General features: G+C 45.4%; 1 protein-coding gene across 2 annotated transcripts in view; it reads right to left on the reverse strand.

The window, feature by feature from the left end:
* SPO11 (SPO11, initiator of meiotic double stranded breaks) overlaps positions 1–11,622 on the reverse strand; it is a 219,238-nt gene that overhangs the window by 104,715 nt on the left and 102,901 nt on the right. The window lies entirely within an intron of this gene.

An 11,622-nucleotide genomic window follows, 5' to 3' on the forward strand; every position in this document is an offset into this window, starting at 1 on the left:
ACCCCCCCCCCCCGCGCCACCCGCAAACCCCGAGAGAACGGGATGCGCAAACCCCGAGAGAACGGGACGCGCAAACCCCGACAGCCCAGCCCAGGGTTCCCTTCCAGCGAGAAGTCCCGCGGCTGATCCGCTTTTGCACTTCGCTCGCAGCTTTCGTTTCCGGAATGAAATGAAAATTTAGTTTCAAAGGCAAGCATCCCAAACTTTTCTTGGGGCACAGAAGAATATCCACACAGTGACGTCTGAGCCATCTCAGCACCACTGTGTGTGTCTCTCTGACGTTTTAACAAGAGTGGCTGGTTAGCACCTTCTGTGGGAGAAACACGGCCTTGCTCACGCAGAAATCATTCCTTGGGGTTGGCAATTCTATCAGATAAATACTTCAGAGGACTCTTCAAACTACTCCTGAGTTAATAAAATAACAGCAATAAGACTCGGTTATCTCTCCTGAGACCTTCCCGAACACATCCTTTCGGAGAGTAACTGCTATGGTGCTGATTTAGCATTCCCAAATTATTACCATTTCTATTTTAGCAGCACAGAACCTTAATTGCTGAGCATGCATAAACAATGAGTTCCAGTTAAAAAATTATCTCATACTCACAAGATTCTTCATTTTTTAAAGTTGTATTTTATTGCCTTCATTTTGCAAATGGCAAGAAGACAATGGCTCCCATTATGAAGTTATGCACTGGAGTTTGCTACACTGAATATTTTGGGATAGCCTTTGGATAGATCTCTTATCTACTGCATGACAACATGCCCTCAGCTGTGGACCATCCTGGTCTCTCCATCCCCCACAAATACTTCCATCCCTGTCAAAATAGCACCACGAACCCCTTTGCTCTCAAAGGTGCTGAGTTTTCCCTCCAAATCTTGCTCATATTTAGCTGAGCTTTTCCTCCTTGTTTACAAAGCTCTGCATAACTTCGTGCCAGGCTTCTCCTCTCCCTCATATCCCAGTCTCATCTGTGCCTGCTGCTGCTGCCTCTGCTGCCCATGCTGCACTTCTCCCTGTTTTTACTCTATTCCAGTTGCCTGGAGAAACCTTCTTATCAGAATGCAACAAGCAGTCTCCAGCTCCTTTACAAACCATATGAACATCCACCTGTTCTCCTGACAGTAACCATATGCCTCTGGATTTGTTCTGGAGCGTGGGAGACTGCTTTGTGCGATTTGGGCAAGATCCAGCTCCTACTGAAATTAAGGAAAAAATTCCCATTGATTCCATGGCTCTTGTACCAAAGCCTCAGATCGGAAATTCCATGGGATGCTTTCCTCGTGTTTTACTTCCTGCAGCACACCGGGCACATTTAGGATTCAGAATAGTCAGCAATGATTATCACTTAATCGTAGTGATTTAATGCCAGGCAAAGAGGTATGGCTGGGTTTGCCATCTCAGAGGAGGAGCCGGGAATGGCGCTGGGATGCGGATCCCGGTCCCCAGCGCCGCTGCCCCGCCACCCGCGACACCCGCAAACCCCGAGAGAACGGGATGCGCAAACCCCGAGAGAACGGGACGCGCAAACCCCGACAGCCCAGCCCAGGGTTCCCTTCCAGCGAGAAGTCCCGCGGCTGATCCGCTTTTGCACTTCGCTCGCAGCTTTCGTTTCCGGAATGAAATGAAAATTTAGTTTCAAAGGCAAGCATCCCAAACTTTTCTTGGGGCACAGAAGAATATCCACACAGTGACGTCTGAGCCATCTCAGCACCACTGTGAAAGGATTCTTTGCTGGGTTTTCTCTCTGAGTTTTTAACAAGAGTGGCTGGTTAGCACCTTCTGTGGGAGAAACACGGCCTTGCTCACGCAGAAATCATTCCTTGGGGTTGGCAATTCTATCAGATAAATACTTCAGAGGACTCTTCAAACTACTCCTGAGTTAATAAAATAACAGCAATAAGACTCGGTTATCTCTCCTGAGACCTTCCCGAACACATCCTTTCGGAGAGTAACTGCTATGGTGCTGATTTAGCATTCCCAAATTATTACCATTTCTATTTTAGCAGCACAGAACCTTAATTGCTGAGCATGCATAAACAATGAGTTCCAGTTAAAAAATTATCTCATACTCACAAGATTCTTCATTTTTTAAAGTTGTATTTTATTGCCTTCATTTTGCAAATGGCAAGAAGACAATGGCTCCCATTATGAAGTTATGCACTGGAGTTTGCTACACTGAATATTTTGGGATAGCCTTTGGATAGATCTCTTATCTACTGCATGACAACATGCCCTCAGCTGTGGACCATCCTGGTCTCTCCATCCCCCACAAATACTTCCATCCCTGTCAAAATAGCACCACGAACCCCTTTGCTCTCAAAGGTGCTGAGTTTTCCCTCCAAATCTTGCTCATATTTAGCTGAGCTTTTCCTCCTTGTTTACAAAGCTCTGCATAACTTCGTGCCAGGCTTCTCCTCTCCCTCATATCCCAGTCTCATCTGTGCCTGCTGCTGCTGCCTCTGCTGCCCATGCTGCACTTCTCCCTGTTTTTACTCTATTCCAGTTGCCTGGAGAAACCTTCTTATCAGAATGCAACAAGCAGTCTCCAGCTCCTTTACAAACCATATGAACATCCACCTGTTCTCCTGACAGTAACCATATGCCTCTGGATTTGTTCTGGAGCGTGGGAGACTGCTTTGTGCGATTTGGGCAAGATCCAGCTCCTACTGAAATTAAGGAAAAAATTCCCATTGATTCCATGGCTCTTGTACCAAAGCCTCAGATCGGAAATTCCATGGGATGCTTTCCTCGTGTTTTACTTCCTGCAGCACACCGGGCACATTTAGGATTCAGAATAGTCAGCAATGATTATCACTTAATCGTAGTGATTTAATGCCAGGCAAAGAGGTATGGCTGGGTTTGCCATCTCAGAGGAGCAGCACAAAATCACTATAAACTGATTTATATAAAGCCCCTCCACAGGGCAGGGTTTAAAACACACCACACAAGGAGTTAGAGGCACCTAAAGATCCAGACTCAGCTGGGGACAAATCCTCCCAAGTGCAGCTCTCCTCAGTGATCTGAGCACACAAACTATCTCTGTATCAAAAGAACTCTGTCAACACTATTTGTGCAGAACCATAAACATAATAAAGCTTGCCAGCTCCTCTGTGAACGGGCTATTTATTGCACTCATCTCCCAGGCTTTCCGATACCGGAGCTGGAGGCTGCAAACATAAATACTGAAATGATGTGTTGCATATGCCGTGGCTTAATTTGCTGTGTTTGATTTGAGGCTTAGTTTTGGAAGCCCCTCAGTGCGTGGCCTGCAGTGCTCCCTGCCCAGGCTAAGAGATAATGGAGTGAACAGAGCCCAGCAAACCTCATGAGCCTCCCTGACAGCCAGAGGAGTTGAAATGACGGCGTGAGTGTGGCAGCAAAACCACACCGTGAACTTCTCCAGCCACAAATGGACCAGCATGAAGGGCAAAGACAGAAAATTCAACCCGGAACCATGTCCTGAGAGAGAGAAGGTGGGCAAAACACATCCCACCCTCACCATCTGTTACTGGTGGTGATGGGAGACCTCTCAGTGTGGGAGTCTGTCTGCAGTGCAAGAGCTGTGGTCTGGACTTTTCTTCAGCCCTGACACCAAACCCGGCAGCTGATTTGATGTGCTAAGAACTAGATCCAGGCAAAGCCCCCCTTTTTTCACTAAAAATGCCATTTCTGCAATTTCAAACAGAAGAAGTCTTTCCAAGATGTGTGTCCCCCACCCAGGGAGATGATTCCCTTTTCCTGGAGGTCAGTGGTTGGAGCAGGCACAAGGCAGGGGGCAGATCCAGCCTCGGAGTGCTGGGGGGGATGTTGAAACCCATCTTTTATTGTCTCCCCCTGATTCAGTGACCATTTAAGGAAGTGATTTAGTGGAAGAGTTCCAACAGGAGCTGTTGGGACTCCTGGAAAAGACAGAAATAATCTGATGATAGAGGTGATTTCGGAGGTCCAGCATTTTGTTTTCTCATTAATTTGTTTTCAGAAGAGAATAGCAGAGATAGAGCTGAATGCAGCTTTCCAACATCTCTCTTACCCTGAATTTTGGAGCAGACAAGAACACATTGGCGCCTCCAGCTGTGGGTTACTGACTCCTGATGCTGGGCTTACATTTCTTTTCTTATTATAAGATTCTGCATGAAAAATCTTGTCTCAAAGTGCTAACAAATTTCAGCAAGAACAGAAATATCAAATTCCTGGTTCCAGTGAGAAAATAAATGTGTTTACCCTGGTTTTATCTGAAAAACCCTTCTTTCTCCCTTGTTCTCCCACAGATTTTAATTGCTGCTTGTAACCTGAATAAAACATTATAAAACTGAAGCAATAGCTCCTTATATGTTAGAATGCCCACAGGAATTCATACGGACTTTGTAGGAAGTCTCTTGCACAGTTTTTTGTCTACTTACATGATGCATCCAACTGGAAGTTAAATGCCAGCTAATGAAATTGAGAAGGATGATGCAAGTTGAACTTGTCCTTACATCCCTGGGATCCGGGAAGTAATGGTTTATCTGTCTGATAAACCTGAAAGAAGAACAGATTATTTCATCCAACATTCTGGGATGGGTTGGTCTGCACACCTCTTGCAGTGGTGTTTTTTTCATGTGAAATTCTTCCCTGCTTTTTGCTGCTGCTCTCTGGCATCTTCTGTGCTTGAAGGATGGGGAGAGACTTTAGGAAAGCAGAGGGAGGTTGCTGGAATGAGGCACAGGGTGTTTGTGCTGCCCAGTTTTAACAAAAGTCACTCACGAGTTCGGGGGCTCGGTCTGACACATCCAAAAGAGGCTCTTTGTGCAATAAGGCAGAGACAGGATGCACCGTTTGGGACAAGACAAGAAGTGACTTCAACTTTCACAGCAACTGAAATCAAACCTGACAGCACATTTAAACATTCTATTAATTTAGAAGAGAGAAAAAAAAGCAAAACGAAAATCCACATTAGTGTGGTCTTTTCCCTGGGCACGAGGGAGAACCAAACCGTCCCAGCAAAGCTGAAGTTGAGCTGTGTGATGGTTAAACCTTCACCTCTGACAGTCAGGGATGTGTGCACTTCTGTGCTGAGCAGCACAGAGCAGTCAGGAGCTCTGCCAGCTGGATGCTGCAGCAGCACCACTGCCTTGTGCATCTGGCCTGAACAAATCAGTACTGACTCAACTTCTGCAGCGCATCCGAGGGAAATTATTGACTGCACCAAAACCATCAGTGAGGCAGGTTCATGTGCAGGGCTGGCTTTTCCTCTGGATCAGTCCTTCTCCCCATCCCGTTCAGCACATCAAAAATTGTCAAATTATTCACTTTATAGAGATAGATATATATGTATTAACATACACATAGAAACCTCCCCTCTAGCTGCAGTAAAATGGTTAAGCAGAATGTAAACTGTCATTAACATAACATGGGATTCTCTATAAAAACCTGGGAAAGGACACCTCAAACATATTTTTATTAGGTTTTTTGAGTGAAATATGGCATCTCTGTTGTTTCTAAATCAGAACAAATTAAGAGATTTGTCTTACATAATTGGTGCAATCGGTAACTTAAAATGCAGCCTAGTGCAGAATTATCTACTTTTTGTCTCTGGCAATTTCCACATTACAAGAGCCCAATCTGTATTTTACCTTTTCATAAAATTGTTATTTACTTCCTCATCTACATTAGATCTTCCTAAAAGTTCAAAACACTGGATCTAAAATAATGAACCTTCCAAAGATCTTTTTGTAATCAATTCAATTCCACCTGTGGACACAGCAGTGGGCTGGGAGCCACAAATACCTAAAGTCTTAATCAGAGCTTTGCCAGTAATTTGCTGAATTACAATTGGTTTAAGTCTTTGAAGTTGTGCTCGATTTTGAGTCCCAACAGCCCTGAGCAGCGTTATGGAGGACACCAAGGCTGAATCCAAGCTCAGGTGGAACAGGCACAGATTTGCTACTGACCTGACTGGGATGAGGATTTCCCCCACAGGACTGGCCTGGAGATGTGCAGTTTTGGAAACAAAAAGGATGCTCCTGCAGTGACCTCAGCAGCACTGAGGGATGAAGAACTGAGATGAAGAACTGAGCTTCATCCTCCTGTCTCCAAAATTAACAGCCGTTCCCCTGCACTTTGTGAAGCCTCTGAATTTATAAAACACCGGAGGAATCTGTGATTTTGTAAGATGCAAAAAGTGCACAAACTGCTGATGTTTTCACAATTTTTTACAATAAAAATTAATTAAGTCCAAAAGCAGAAGATTTCACAGACAAACTGTCCCTTTGGTCCACTTTAAATGACATCTCTGCCATTTGGTCACACAGGGCACATCTTGACTCCTCTCCCTTTTAAAAGTCTCACTAATCTCCTTACCATTGCTGTTTCCCTTCTTTGTTTTTGGTTTTTTTCCCCCTGCATAAACTCCTGACAGCCAAAGGGCTGTTCCTGGGCTCAGACCACATGAGGAAACATCAGCTCCAAGGAAGATTTTCAGACAGAGGAATTGTCTTCCTGTGTCCAAAGACAGATCTGTGAGGACACGTTCATAATCAGAAGAGATGCATCCCTCTCCCGGCCCAGAGAACACACACAGCATCTAAATCCCCCACCCTGAACCCTGGTTTAGGATTCATTTGGTGCCTCAAAGTAAGATGTCAGTGTTATTTTGTCAACAAACCGAAACCCAAGGTCCCCTACAGACCTGTGTGTTACAGAGGGACGCTGGAGATGGATTTTACACGAACACACCGACAGCTCCGCAGCTTTGCCTTGTTCAGCTCTGCCTATTCCCAGTGTCTGAGGATGGGTGGCAAAGGGAAGGCATTTAACAAGAAGAAGACAACATTAAACATCAAACATCCCTTTGCTTCTGACAATTAATTGAGAAGAAAACCTCATAATGAGTTGCAGACTCGTCTCCGCGTCGTTAGCGTGACTCCACTCAATTACCGCGCCGTAGTCCAGAGCGAGGGGCTTGGTTCTCATCTTTGTGTTACGTGAGGATGGGGAGGCAGCAGACAGAGCTGAGAGGTTAAAGGTGGCAGGAGGAGGTCGCCAAGGGTGTCACCGTCTCTGAGTTAGCCATAAATAATAGGAACCAGTGTGGTCTTTGGTTTATAGTGCAGCTTTAAACCCTCACTGCCAGGGAGGTGCTGGGAACACGGGCACAGAGAGCTGCCCTGCCCCAAGGCAGATCTGACAGGGGCTGTCAGGAGGAGGAGACATCCCAAGAAACAGTTGCCCAGGGAAATTTGGCTGTCCCATCCTCGGAAGTTTTCAAGGTCAGGTTGGACAGGGCTTTGAGCAACCTGGTCGAGTGAAGCTGTCCCTCAGTCTGCAGGTTATGTTTGCTTTCACCTGAAAGCAAAAAAGCCTTACAAGGAAGCACGCAATGCTGTAATCTCTTAGGACAGCACTTGCATTAAAGCAAGTGTTTATATAAATGATGCCACTCACTTCAGGCTGATTTTAATCATCAAAGGAGAAAAAGCACATTTTGTTTGGTCTTTTACTAGTCAAAAATGGCTGGTATTTAATAAGCCCTGGAGCCAGATCTCAGTAGGACAGGCTTTTTATGGGCCAGAGGCACCTACCATACCGTCCTCTCCACACACAGCCACTGACCTATGTCCAGCTGATTTGAATTTACTTCCTAAATCTGATGCTTCACCCAGTTAGATCAAAAAAAAAAAAAAAAAAAAAGAGAGAAACATGGCATTTCTAGACCACAGTTCTTGGTGTCACTACACATTACTGATAATTTAGGAATGCTACAGAACATCTCAAGTTTAAAGTACTTTCATGGTTCCAACGGAGAGCTAAAACAGATGGGGTTTCAGCATGACCTTTCAACCTACCAGGCACAGTTGACCCAGATTATAGTTCAACAAAGCTGCTCCTGGATTCATGTTACATTTTGGGAGGAACACCAGGGTTACAGTGAGAATGGATATGCTGCCCAGAGGCAGCTCTGCTGGCAGCTCGGGGAGCCACAGGATGGGAATGGTGTGTCAGTCCTACTCCCCGTGCAGATATCTTTATGCCACAGTAGGTGCTTGGAGGGAGGCTCTGCTCTCTGCCAAAAAATGCTGGGAAAATAATTCAGGAATGGGAGAAAGAACAGAGAGACATTTCACTGAGAAATCAAGGAGAGGGTCAAAAAGGAGTAAAATGGGCAGAGCACTCCAGTTGAAAACACTCCTTTTCCAAGCTCAGGCTTCACAGCAGAAAGCTGGAGCTGAAGACCTGGTGGTGGTCAAAGAGGCTAGGTTTTAGCCCAGAGGCAGCTGCACTCCAGCAGTGGGGAAGGATTGCTCCAGCCCTCCTGGCATGGTGGCAGGGGCTGCTCCTGCCCACCCACGATCTGCTGGACTCATCTGTCTGGGCTCAGCCAGTTGGGAACTGGAGGGGGACCATAAACCACCAAGCACTGTGGCTTCCTGTTGGAACTGATGGAGTTCCTGTCAATGTGCTGTTATTTTAGACATTGCAGCACTAAAAATAGTGCCTGTAGGGTTTTTTTAGCAAGCTTGTTGTTTTTGGGAGCTCTGAAAACAGAAAGGGTTCCATAAGTGCTCCGAACAAGCTTGTGAAATTGTCTTGAAAACCACTTGAAAATGCTGTTTGTTACATTTCCCTATGAGCTCAACAACAAGACTATGCAGACCATTTTGCTAAAACACTGGGCTCTTTACTTAAAATTTAATTCACTCTAAGAAAATCTGGGATATCTACCTAGTTTTCCTCTATTCCATATGGCAGCAAGAAATCTGGATTTTCACAAAATCTTTCCAAAATGCTATCACCATGCCAAATGCCTCTTCAATCTCCTTGCCCCCCATGACAAAATGTTGATGATCCAGACCTTGATGATGTCTGCTTGTAACAACAAAACCTGAAAAACAAACCTTATGTCCTTCAAGTGGAGATCAGCTGCATGAGACCGACCAGGCTCACCTTAATCCTCAAAAGACTGACATCTGTCCTAATTGTGTAATCTGAACAGCGTGTCTAGAGCAGCTTTTCGATTGTGCTGCCCACGTCTGTTGGTGTTTGTTGGAGCTCTGCTGGAGCCTTTGCCCCAACAGCAGCAGAGCCACTGTGGGGGCAGTGCCCCATCCCTCCTGTCCGGCACAAAGCCCTTGGGATAAAACCTCAGGTAGCCAGTGGGGGATTTCCTAATACATCATCCCAGGAGAGCCTGGTGCTGAGCAAGTAGGAGCCTATCACCAGGTCACTGCTCTGTAACTGCAATGGGAGGATGGTGTGCTGGTAGCTCGCCAACAGTTGGTGTTGCAACATTTTCACAGATTATCCCCTATGATAAAGGTGCTGCATTTAATGAGTTTTGTCAGCTCGGTTATCGTTTGCACGTCGTGCAAAGCGAGTTTTGGGCTGGGCTTAGGAGCCCCTTTCATCCAAAAATTTTAAAGTGATTTGTCCATGTTAATCAAGTCTCCAAGCTGCCCTGTGAAATACCTGTTTAGGCTCCCTAAGAGCATCAGGAATGGATGTAGGGATCCCAGCTGAAGGTCTGTGGAGCAGTCCCTGGCAGTGGGCAGTGACAGGTGTCCTGCCTGGTGGGAAGCATGGGAATGCTGTTGTGTGGTTTTAATTTGCTGAATTTTGAACCTACCTCAAGTTTCAGTGTTCAGAGTGTCCCCTAGCAGTTTTATAGATTAAATACAGAACATGTTAAGAAGAATCTCTTTTTCCTTACTTTGAATCTGCCACCTGCTCATTTCATTTTGATACCCTCTTCTTGCTTTCTTGGAAGAGACATTCCCTGCTCATCCCTCTATGCCACTCAGGCTTTGGAGACATCTGGTTTTTTCCCATCCTTTTTACTCAAAACAGAAAGCACTTGGAGGTGCTTAAATACCTGGTTGCTGCGTAGATGCCAAACTGCCACTGAATCCAAAGTCAAGGACCTAAAAATCTTTGCAGAACTGACTCAAAAGGGTCTCACATCCAACACTCACCATTCATTTATCCCAACTCTCCTTCCGGCTTTGACCAACACACACCTGCACAGAAGTAAGATCTTATATGGCAAAGCAATAATCTATTCAGGTTGTGTGATATGAATTAATAAGGCTGACACTAATTGCTAGATTTGTTGCTTCTCCGGGCCTACACTGCCCTATTGCCAGGGGACATGGAAGGATGGGGAGAGGCAGAGATCAGCATCCAAAAATAGAAGAGGTTTCTATTTAGTTGACTGTGAACATTCACAGGTACTCCTTGCTCACCTTCTTTCACCGCTTATTTTCTGGCTTTAATTACTTTAAAATTAAAGTTTAAAAGATTTTAAAACATCATTATTTTTTAACCAATCTTTTTCTTGGATCCCCAAACACAGGTTTGATGTTACAGCAACGGCTGCAAGTCCAAAGGAGACAGATTTTCTGTCCCCACCCATGAAGAACAGTTGATTTACTCCAAGCCTTGCCAAGGCCATATGCAAATTGTGCTAATAGGAGCAGCTGCTGGCTGCACAGCCCAGGGGATAAACACAAGTTCTGTTCATGCTGCTGCTGCCCCAGCTCACATCCCCAGGATCACGCTCGGCTGAATGAAAAGCACAGTCCCTGAGAGCTCTCTGCAGCCGTGGCAGGTAACTGTAAGAGAGACACTGTTGTGTGCTGTGGATGCAGCTCAGGCAGCAGGAGGGAAGCCTGAGCAGGAAAATGTGCAGGAAAATGTGTCTGGGCTCTCCCACAGCAAACTGGCACTGTCCTGGGGTGGCCGTGCCAGTCTGCAGCACATTAAGGTTTGGCCCGTGTTTTCTGTGGAGAAAAAACCCTTCCATCTGGATTTCATCCTCCCAAGCCCCGTGAGCGTATGTTATTTGTATATATTCTGCAACTGACAGGATGTTTTATAGAGTTTCAGCGTAAGCACAAGGAGGATACCTGGTGAAACTGTTCTGTATTAAACACAAATGACAGACTTTCCGCTTTGCTCTTTTAAAGCTCTTCTGGCACACATATCTGGATGAAGCTAAGGCAGGGAAAGACTAAGCCAAGGCTGGTGAAAAGTAGGAGATCCTGGATGAGCTGAAGGTCCACCACTCATTTTTCCCCCTCCAAGAGCCCTGTGTCCCTGCTGCTGCCCCACAAAATGCCAGGGCAAGAGTCCAGCTTCTCACTTTTAAACAGTGATCTGTTTTTAAGAAATCCTATTTAAAATCCTGTAGTAGGAAATTCTCTTAGTACTTCTGAGTTGCTTTGGTAGAAGTCAAATGCCCTTGCTTTGTTAGCAGGATGTCAGGCAGCAAAGACTGATTCCAGTACTTAGAAAGTGTATTAGTAAGTGTAATCAGAAAACATTAAGATGGTCTTTATCATCCAAGGGACACCACTACACTGCCTTCTGCTCCTCTCCTGCTCTCAATCTTAAACTAGCTATCCATGACTTTTCATTACTTAAATAAGTCTGGATTTTTGTAACATATTTTGCTGTGGTCACTTTATCCTTTGATTTATCTATTTACTCGAATCAGAAGCCAGAGCCAGATCAGCCTCTTGTGCCCTCTGATCTCTTGTTTGCTCACACAACCCATGAAGCAAAGGCAGACCAACAGAACAGGTTTGAGAGCATCCTGTGTTGTACCTGGTGCACATTCCCAGAACTTCTCCCAGGATCCAACACCT

The sequence above is a fragment of the Corvus brachyrhynchos genome, unplaced genomic scaffold (assembly GCF_000691975.1).
Source record: "Corvus brachyrhynchos isolate BGI_N302 unplaced genomic scaffold, ASM69197v1 scaffold10, whole genome shotgun sequence".
NCBI lineage: Eukaryota > Metazoa > Chordata > Aves > Passeriformes > Corvidae > Corvus > Corvus brachyrhynchos.